This window comes from Malus domestica, chromosome 10, assembly GCF_042453785.1.
Source record: "Malus domestica chromosome 10, GDT2T_hap1".
NCBI classification, from domain to species: domain Eukaryota; kingdom Viridiplantae; phylum Streptophyta; class Magnoliopsida; order Rosales; family Rosaceae; genus Malus; species Malus domestica.
In genome coordinates this window covers 39,988,417-39,999,880 of record NC_091670.1, presented here as the reverse complement: position 1 = coordinate 39,999,880, position 11,464 = coordinate 39,988,417, and positions in this window count along the sequence as shown.

Below are 11,464 nucleotides of genomic sequence, written 5' to 3'. Positions count from 1 at the left end.
TGATTTTATCTTCGCACAAAAAAAATAATTTGGTAAATGCGGTATTTTAGGGGTCAGGATTCGGTAAATACAGACGAGAAGAGATCCCCGCTAAGGACACCGGATCAAATGATCTGGACCTTTGCAATTTCATCTAACGGTAAAAAAATTATTATAGTTTTTAAAATGTTAAAACAGATGAACCGTTAGATGAAATTTCAAAAACTCAGATCACTTGATCCGATGATATTAGTGAAAGAGATCCAGAGATGATCTCTTCCCAATATAGACTAGTAAGAAATTGGACTTTTTTTTTTTATAAGAAGTTGGCAAAATATACATAGGTAGTTATTCTTGTGTTGTATGTAGTGCAGCCATATGTGTGTGATAAAAATCAAACTAAATTAAAAGATTTTATACATAGAGTTTTTACTAAACGGATATAGGTTTTTTCTCAACGACATTATCCAAGATAACGAAGAATTAGGTAGTAGAGAAACATCGAAGTTATGTCATTGTACAATTATATTTGCCTACGCTTCATTTGCAATTTCGCATAAGCAAAATGAAGGAACCTAGCCCTAAATAGAGAACTCCTATCCATTTAAACACCAATGACACCCAAAATTTATTAGAGAAAACAGAAGTACAACGATGAAATGGTTGTAGAAGAGTAGCACGAGCAGGTACAAAGGGAATTCAAGTACAAAATTGCACGGCGTATCAACGGTCCCCCCGTAGCCGGTGGTTGCTTGTGGGCTTGGTAGTTATCTATGGTACCTCAGATTTCTCCATTTTTGCAAACTTTTAATGACAAAAAGTGCTTAAGAAAAGCTCCATCCTAGCTAACACTAATTAATGGCGGATTTCGAAATTTGTTTTCAACAAAATAACTATACTCACAAATAACATAAAAAATTATTATTCTTGAGTAAGAATATATAGTTGGTTGATATTGATTGAATATGCCAAAATATATTTCAATTGTCATTCAGTTACGCTAAAGAGAAGAGGGGAAGATAGTCTCATAGATTATCAATAATGTTGTTCAAATTCGTCTTTGACGAGAATTGAATCTAAAATTTCTTAATTATAAATTTAAAAAAATATCATCAGATCATAATATTAAGTGACTTTAATTGCTCTAATTAACACATTGAGTATTTGTGAAGTAACGTATGAAGGCCTTTTGTGCTTCTCCTAACCCTATGACCAAATCCCACACCTCTGCCCAATTTATTCAATTATAATGATGAAATTGACATAAAGTAAAAAGAAAACTGTAATGTACACATAATAAAAGTGGCCTTAAGTAAAAACAAATATAATCAAAGGTGCCGGTCCCATGTTTCTAACTTTTCTATTGGAGTTTTACAAACAAGTCACATGGTAATATTTTTGCTGTTCCACGAATAAGTGATGGTGATGTTCATCATTCTGATTTTAAATTCTATAAATAATTGTTGTATCATAACACAGTTATTCGATGTTGTACTCCGACTTAAGCCTTAGAAGATCTTCATAGTATCAAATGGATTCATTTCAAAATCTATGAAGTAGACCGACACAAATAAGTGAGGTGGTGAACATTACCTCCACTTATGGACAAAGAGCAAAAAGTCACCCTGATTCAATAAACGGTATAGGGACCCACCCCTTGTTGCATTATGGTGCATTTTTTATTAGAGGTAGATTGTCTGCCCTCCTATTTGGGTGTTCTTCCCATCTCCTCTTATTTGAACGGTCACGATTAAATTATGTCAACATTTTATATTCTTTTTACTTTTTGTCTTATTATGTCTATAAAAAAAATCAATATAAAATGTTGACATGGCTTAACCGTGACAACACATAATAAGAAGGGATGAGAAGGCCACCTAAATAGGAGGGCAGACAATCTGTCTCCTTTTTTATTACCATCCTCAAGTGATGATAATGGTTATCACTCTATTTTGAGTATAAATTTCAAAATTTGTGTGATGAATATACACAAATTTTAAAAAATTTAAACTTAAGAATAAATATCATGGTAAGCAAAGTTGCACCGTGAACGTGTTTGCTTTGTACTTTAGTCAATCACCCGAGGGCAAGTAAGTAACATGACCCGATGGATTATTAAACGAAATTACTGTCCTAAGACGGCACTAAAGTCAAAAATTCACATGAATCACAACAGAGTTTACTAAAGTAATCCCGTTGAAGTGCTAAATAATTGTCCCTTTTTTATTCGTTGTTCAATAAATTATTGTCTGATTAGCGAATAAAAATTTAAATAACAACAAGAATAAATAATATTTAATAATTAAACTAAGTCGAACAATTTCCTCTGTGTCACTTTGTCATCTGCTTACCCCATCGTTACTGTCCCCTTCTAGAAGCCGGAAGGGAACCGCACCTTGTGAAATATCCATCTCTCACGTATGAAAGTGTTTTTTTTTCTTTCTTTGGGTTCACATATTTATAGACAGCTTACAACTATGCATAACATCATTTGCGAAGACAATGAAGTTCTAACGTTGAAGAAACATGAGTGGTTTATTTCAACAATGCATTATGAATACCATAGTAAATACTTATGACAAGCGTTCTTGCGAATAACTAACATGTGTAGATAGGAAGACGAAACTGCCAGTTTGAGCTCGAGACGCAATGGTAGATGTATGGATTTTTTTTGGGGGGGGGGGGGGGTGGGGTCAATGAGAATAGCGTTGTGCATAAATTTTTTTGGACGGAAGACTATGCAAATTGACATTTCATAGAGTTTTGGTAGGTATAAGGTCATTTGTCAAGTCATATTACATGTCTGTCGACATATGCCAATAGTCTTTGAGCGAGCATGTTGACTGATGTCAATAACTGTTGGATGAGCATGCCGACAAATGTCAACATATACCGAGTGAGCATATCGAAAAATGCCCATAGCAACGCATAAGGCATGAGGCTAGCAGTTAGTCTACTTAGTATCCATAGGAGCAATTCGTCGAGCAATTAGCAGACAACTTTCAAGGACATCTCAGTTTTTCAAAGAGTAACACCCAACTCTTCCTTATAAACTTTTCAAGCTAGGAGGGGTCAGTTGACCCATCATGCCTCAAGGTAGATCCACCCTTGTTGAGAGGGACATTTGCCCCCAATAAAAAAATATACGTAGGAGCTGGTGTATAATGTAGTTGACTCCAACCGCTTGTTACACAAAGGGTCCAAATCTTCCTATGAGATTTTCCTTGAGCACGGTTATCATACAGGAGGAAGATCAAAAATGCCTCAAAGAAGAAGAGGCAGCGTACGTAGGTGCCCAAGGGCAATTGTCTGGTTCATCTTGCTCTTGAGAGGAAAATTTCCTAAATCTGCCCTTATCCTCCCTTACGTGCCAAACGCAAAATGATTGTTCATTTTATCAGGAAAAAAAAAATTATGGATCCGTCACTGTGCATATGGCTGGCACAAAGGAGCACAATAAAGTAGTGGTCCTAGCAGAGTCATGTTAGTTAGCACATTCCCCCTTGACAAAAATACATAACCAGTGATGTGAGAAGGGGAAGTGGACATTAAATTGTATTGGTGGGATTAAATTAGACAACGGGAACACACACACATACACACACATGTATATATATGTATATTGATGAGACTGCAGAGAATGCATGGCAAATGATTGTTCATTTTATTGGAAAGAAAAAATATTATGAATCCGTCACTGTGCATATGGTTGGCAAGAAAGAGCACATTAAAGTAATGGTCCTAATGGAGTTATGTTAGTTAGCACATTCCCCCTTGACGAAAATAACCAGTGATGTGAGAAGGGGAAGTGGACATTAAATTGTATTGGTGGGATTAAATTAGACAACGGGAACACACACACACAACACACACACACATGTATATATGTATATTGATGAGACTGCAGAGAATGCATGGGATGAAAGCTGCCTACCCTGCCCTCCTTCTAGAAGACTTAACCGATGCTTAGCCGATGAATTGCACGGGTTGAAAGCTTCCTACACGGCCCTCCTTCTAGAAGACTTAGCCGATGAATTGCATGGGATGAAAGCTCCCTACCCGGCCCTCCTTTTAGAAGACTTAGCCCGATGAATTGCATGGGATGAAAGCTCCCCGGCCCTCCTTCTAGAAGACATCCGGATTTTTTGTGATAAGGAGAGTAATTGTACAGCAAAGTGGTGCACATGGCGCACCCAGACATTTTTGTGTTGTCAAACTCATGCCCATAACGATAAGGATAATACTTAGGTACTCGGTAATGTTAGACAAGCTAAATTTATAGATCAAATTTTGTAAATCGAATGACATGAAACTTGATGATTAGATATGTTGATTAATATATTTATTTCTTATATGTGAGAATAATTTAGTTTCCAAATTTAGTCTACGAATGCAATCTACCTAGCATTACTCTAGAGACTCATTATGAGAATCTTTGACAAAAAAAAATTAGTATCCCCTATAAGAATATTTTTGCTCACCACCCTCAAGTAGTGGTAATGTTCACCACCCGATTTATCACCTTTAGATGAATTTAAATTTTGAAATTTGTGTTCATCCACTACACATATCTCGAAATTTAAACTCATATAATAGTAATAAATAGGGTAGTGAACATTACCACAACTTGAGGGTGGTAATCTAAAATGCACCTTATCTCATATACTCACTTTTTGATTATGGCCTAATGAATTTTTAACACATGTTTTATCGTTTTAAAGAATAATAGACGTATTATTTAATGAATTTTTAACACATGTTTTATCGTTTTAAAGAATAATAGACGCATTATTTAATGAATTTTTAACACATGTTTTATCGTTTTAAAGAATAATAGACATATTATTTAATTTTCTTAGACCTTAAAAAACAAGAAACATGTGACATATTTTGATTTGGCCAAATCAAGAAGTAAGTGTATGAGTAGCACCTTAATATTATCTTGCCGATAATGCCTGTTGCATGCATCATCATCCGAACGCATTCATAATTAAAATATTTTCTTTTTAAATAAGTAAAGAGAAATTTAAAATCGGGTGAAAAAAAAAATACTAATTTAGCCAATTTATCTAAGCTAGTATCTACTATAATTTAAATACTTATTAAAAAAAGAAAATGGCAAACTATAGAATATTTATAAAATTCAATTAAAACCAAAGAGCAGAAATAAAGTTATCGCATGCACAACAACGATTAGGCATCAAGCTCCTTACAAGTAGAATGTCTTCAACATTCAGGTGAGTCGGACTTTGAAACATCATATGATAATGAAGACAAATTATTTAAAAAAAATACTTGATTAATTTTTAGACTAGTACTTGTTGATCTTTTTGTTCTTTTGGTATATGCACACATACAATTCTCATGCCCATGCCTCAACAAATGGTGGAGAATTATCCTTCCATTAATGTGGGATTCATTCTCTACACTCTTTCGTGTGTGGTGAATTTTCAAGTCTAATACGTGAACAACACAATGGGGTGATGTGGATCGTGTGTGGTTGTTTGATTTCACACGTGGGATAACCTGCTCTGATATCATGAAGAAAGTTGAAATTTTACCATAAAACAAATTGACAATATAAAGATGAGTCCGCCTTACTTATAAGTTCATTCAAAATCTCTCCTTCTATCAATATTATATTCATTCTCAACAAACGACAAAATATTTACAAAGTCTACAATAAATTTATTGCATTCGCGATAGTCTAGCGATAACGGTTAGGCATCAAGCTCCTTATAAGTACAATGTCTCCCGATATTCACACGAGCCGCACTTGAAACATCATTTGATAGTGAAAACAAATACAAATGTTATTAAAAAAAAAAGACTTATAATTGAAATAATTAATTAATTTTTAGACTAGTACTCTTCTTTTCCATATCTTTCGTCTCTAAAAGTTATCTCTTGAGCCTAACCTAATAGGAAGGTTGCTGAGTAAAGTCAAATACAAGAAAGTTGATCTTTGTGTTCTTTTGGTGTATGCACACATACAATTCTCATGCACATGTCTCACCTGGTGGTGGAGAATTGTCCTTTCAGATGAATCATAGCTTATTTTGTTCTTGGTCTCTCATCCCCTTCTTTTTCTCGTGGTGGACAGAAATCCACGAGCAAGGTGAAGTACTTGAGTCACACACGCAGGGTTTCCTAGCTAGCAAAAGTTTGAAACGTTAAAAGTCAAGTGCACCTCTTCTATCTTGTACTCATATGCAAACAATGTGTGTACGTTTGTCGCGAGTCTTTGTTTTTTTCTAACCTCCAAGCATGCATGCACATGCCAACTTGCAACACTTGTATATATAAATTCAACTATGTTCTTATATCTCGTTTGGAAATACTTTCAAAATGATTGAAAGCGCTTTTGATGATAGTGTTTTTGGAACCAATTCTTAATAAAAATGCAAATGAATCCTGAAAAAGTACTTGAAGTGTTTTTAGAACCAAAAAACATTTTCATCAAAAACGTTTTCAATTATTTATAAGAACTTCCAAACGAGCACGTAGTCACTTGATTAATCAACCTTCTTTTTAATAATTATAATTTATTAGGAACTTCCCACACTTGCGATACATGGCAAATAAAATTATGTTCACAAAAGTGGAATTGAAAGTTAAAACATCGCAATTCAAGTAATTACTAAAAGATGGTATACAACCGGTTTTCTCACCTCAAGGTTTGGAGGACTTGTATACTCCCCTGACTGCTTATCTAACCATAGAGTGCATGTAAGTTTGGCAGAATAATGTATGAAAATTCCGACTCGGATCCTCTCTAGACTTTTCTGTCCAAATTCGACGGTTCAACTGATTCTAACCGTTAGATGTATATCCTATGATGACGAATCAATTTTGTTTTTTTAATGGGCTTCTCTCCTCTCCCTTTCACGAGACTAAAACTACTAAAACTCGATCAAAAAATGTATCTAGTCTGAATAAACCATTTGCAGTACCTACTACCTACTATATATATTATGTGTTGTAATATAAGTTGTATGAATTTTTAGGAAGCGGATCCTCTTTGGATCCCTTTCCACCTATTCCACCAAGTTTGGGATCCAGACCGTTGAAATTTGATCCAACGACTATAATTATTATAACTTTTAAAAATGACCATCTGTTTGTAGCCGTTATATCAAATTTTTGGATTCGATGGAAGGGGATCTGGAGAGAATCTCTTTCTGAATTTTTGCTTAGAATCAGTGAATTTAATAAGAAGGATTTGGTGATGAAGAATTAGTTTTATAATGAAATTCTTGACTAGAAAAGGTTAGAAAATCTAGAGCTTTAAAAGGTGAGAATGGTTAAGTTGTTGGAAAAGGTTAGTAACCAACGAGGTGATGGTTGACAACCAGCCAAATGAATTGGTGCATATGCACATCAAAAATCACATCAAATAATAACAATTAGGGTTTCTTAGTTGGGAAAATCCAATAATTGTACGTGAGAATTACAGTGACTGAATAATAGTATAATTTCTTAATTATTCAATGCCTCTATAATTATTTTATTGTGTATGAAATTTATACTAAATTTAAAAAAGAGCGATGAGAGTTTCACACAAAACGCAGTAAGTTGAAATAAAGGATAATACTTAGATACTCATTTTGAGTACGTAATTTTTATTGACCACTGATGTGGCCCAATGTAAAACTATAAATTAAATATTCTCTCGAACTCTCGCTATTGTTGTAATCAAACACTCAATTTCTTCCATCATAAAATTAATTGGCATTAATAATTAATAATATGGGAAGTAATAACTTCTTACTTGTGACCATTGGCTTCACACATTTGCCAACCTGCTCTGATAACATGAAGAAAGTTAAGGTTTTATCATAAAACTAATTGACAATATGAGAAATACCCAAACTTCTTATAAGTTCTTGCATGGTTTGGTCCCTTAATAATTGAGACTTTGTCCTCACATTCTCACATTAGAAAAACACTTTTTTTTTTTGTTAAAATATTTGTTGCCAACTTTTGTTACAATCTAACCACCACAGGATGACTCAATGGTTAGAGACAAATTCTCGGTTGTATTTCACAAGACATGTCATGCGTTCGATTCTTGATATTGGTGAATCACACGATTGTGGCATGTGGAGGCTGAAATGCCTATGTGACTCTTTCTGATTCTGAAAAGATTAACTACCGTGATGAAACTACCAATTGCTTCATTTAAAAAAAAAAAAAAAAAACTTTCGTGACAATCTTTGTAAAAACGAGAGAAAGATAAATTATTACACAGGATGGGTACAAATAAATAATTTCTCAAGTCACCACATAGCACATACGGCTAAAGAAATATTAAAAGAAAATTAGCCACCATATGTTTATACGAAATGACTGCCTGCCCCAAGGCAAAGGTCAGCAGAGAGCTTCATAGATGTCCCACAATTTGGCCCATGCGACGGAAATTGAACAACGACAACTGTCATTTTATGGAATTATTCTAGAGATGATGTTAACTAGTCGATGAGCTTTTTAACGTAAACGATTCTGTCATATAATATTATTCATTTATTATTTTACAAAATGTATGAATTTATTGTTCGTGTTTTATCAATCTTATCATCCACGACTATATGGTAACAAATAAAGAAATAATATATTGTCGGTATAGTCATCTGTAACGATCACGCTTTAAAATCTATCTAAAAAAATCCTTGAGCAGCAAGTTCTCTCTTGATTGTCTTTAATAGGAATGCATGATGAACTTTTAGGGTATAGACTAAATTGAAAATCATCAACGAACTAATAACTTTCGATTTAGTCCTTGAAGAAGTTTTAGAATAGGTTTTTTTAGCCAAACTAGTTTATGAGATTAATATAACTCCCCATTTGGGTCTTTGAGATTTAAAATCAATATAAGTGATCCTAATATTATCCACCGTCAATCATTTTGGTTATTCCGTAAAAAATCTCCATTAAATTGAGAGTATTTTTGTCAAATCAACTCATCCACTTGAACTAGTGGTTTCTTCAATTCAATGAAAAAATTTCACAGAATGATCAAAATGATTGATAGTGGACAATCTCAGAAACCACTTCTATTAGTTTTATATCTCAATGACTAAAATAAAGAGTTTTGACAATCTTGGATCATTTTAACTAAAAAGCCTTTAGAATCTGATCAACTTGGGACCAAATAATACATTATAGATTGATGCATTATCCAACATTATGATTCTTAATTAAATTTTCTACAATCTTCATTGATTTAGGTTACTGTCACAATGTTATTTTGAGTGCCGACAATCCTCTATAAGAAGACAAATTAAGTTGGGGAAGGGGGGGAAATTACGAGGGGCTATAAACTTTAGACCGAAGGTGGACCAGACTAAAGACCAACTCTACAATTTGAAATCGGAATCCTTTTTGCTTTTCATATTTTTAGCTAAATTGACTACCGATGGTTTATATATAGGGACTAGGATGCTAATTCGGTTGGACATCGGGACCCATGACTCTAAGAGTAAGTTATTGACTTGCCGATATCGACAATTCCAAGTCCTCAGATTCAAAACGTTTAATATTTAACATAAATAATTAATGAGGCTTTTAGATCCAGGTCCAAAAACATAAAGTGTTTTTAGGAGCGACCCAAGTTATCTAATTATATGTTTTTATTTCTTTTATACTCCTTTTATATTTTCTAAAAATATTAAAAATCAATTAAAATCTTAATTATGCATTTTTCAACTCCAAAATATCTAATTAATATCTTATAAACAAAAAAAAAAATTAATATACTAACATAAATCTATCTGCAAAACATTCTACCCTAACTCAAGTAGCAAATATATGAAGGTATATTATACCTATAAGTGAGATATGAAACCTAACTAAAAGGTAGAAAAAAATATAATATACCTACAAGCAAGACACATTAATATGTGATAGGTTGACTATGAAAAAGAATCTGTCATATAGGTAGATAAATACAATTAACCTGTGATATAGGTTGATTATAAAAGTTTAAAAAAAATCTATTAATGGGTTAAAGCAAGAGGAGGAACAAGAAAAAACAAATAAATAAATAAAAAGAAATAATCAAAGAGACAATTAGGAAGAAATTTGATTTTTACAATAAGTTTTTTCTTTTAAGAGATAATTATTGATAATAAAATAATTAAATTTAAAGTTTGGACTTATTTTTAATAAATTTGACTATTCCTACTATTGGCTCAAAAAATTGGAGTTATATCAAGTTTCCCCATAATTAATCGACGCTCAAGAATTAGTCAATTGTAAGTTAATACAACAATAACCATTCGTTTGGATATTTCATGTTTTAGGTACTCAATGAAGTATCATACATGCATTCAAATTGAGAAGAGTATTGACCATAATTGAATAAATCAACTTACAATTTATGACGTGCATAAAATTTTTGCAAACAAATGATCGTAGCAAGTGTCATTTCTCTCATGGGTTCGTGCTTGCTTGTCTCGCTCCTAATGTTGGCCGACTCACAACATTTTTATAAGTAAAATATGGAATTGGAAGAACTTATTTTCAAAGGCTCGGTCGTCCTTGCACTAAGATCTTAAATAAATCTTCCGGTTATTAACAAATGACTGAACAATTCTGATTTAAGTGAACTTCTGTAAGAATGACTCGAAAGTAAAAACATAGAATCGATTCATTTTTACGAGGTTACTTCATGTAATAGTTAGTTAGGACAATATTAACTCACTAACTGTTTAATGCTTAAATGCTACTATACATACATTTTCAAAGGGGAAAAAAATTTTATTTAAACTCATGTAACCTATTTCTACATCAAACTTACTCTTTGCACCCATTTGATTTTTAACTAAACTATTAATATCTCTTTAAACCCTAATTTACTATCTAATATACCTCCATAAACCCAATTCAATATGTTAATTTATTTTTACACCCATTTGATTTTTAACTCTATTTTTTGCTTGTATATGCTACTACCTACAAGTCTGTTTGGTTTTTGGGGGTGCAGGTTTTGTATTAGGACTTTTAGGCAATACTATTTGCACCAATAGTTACATTGATGCCATGATTTTGGGGTGTAGTCAGACTACACCGACAGAGAAGAAAAAATAATATAAAAACAGAAGAAGCAAACAAAATCCAAGATGTTTGCAATATCTGCAAGTCTTTTTGGTTTTTTGATGTGCAATTTTGTATTAGGACTTTTAGGCAATACTATACATTGATGCCATGATTTTGGGGTGTAGTTAGACTACACCGACGAGAAGAAAAAAATATATAAAAACAAAAGAAGCAAACGGAATCCAAGGTCCTTGCAATATCTGCAAGTCTTTTTGGTTTTTTGTGGTGCAGATGAATAGTGGGAGACCAACTGCAACAACAAATTGTTGCATAAAAATAAACAAACTATGCGGGATTGATTGAAAAAAAAAAATTAAAACCAAAATACTCATCTTCTAAACTCTAAAAAATTGAAATCAAACGAAAAAAATATTCATAAATTGAGTCA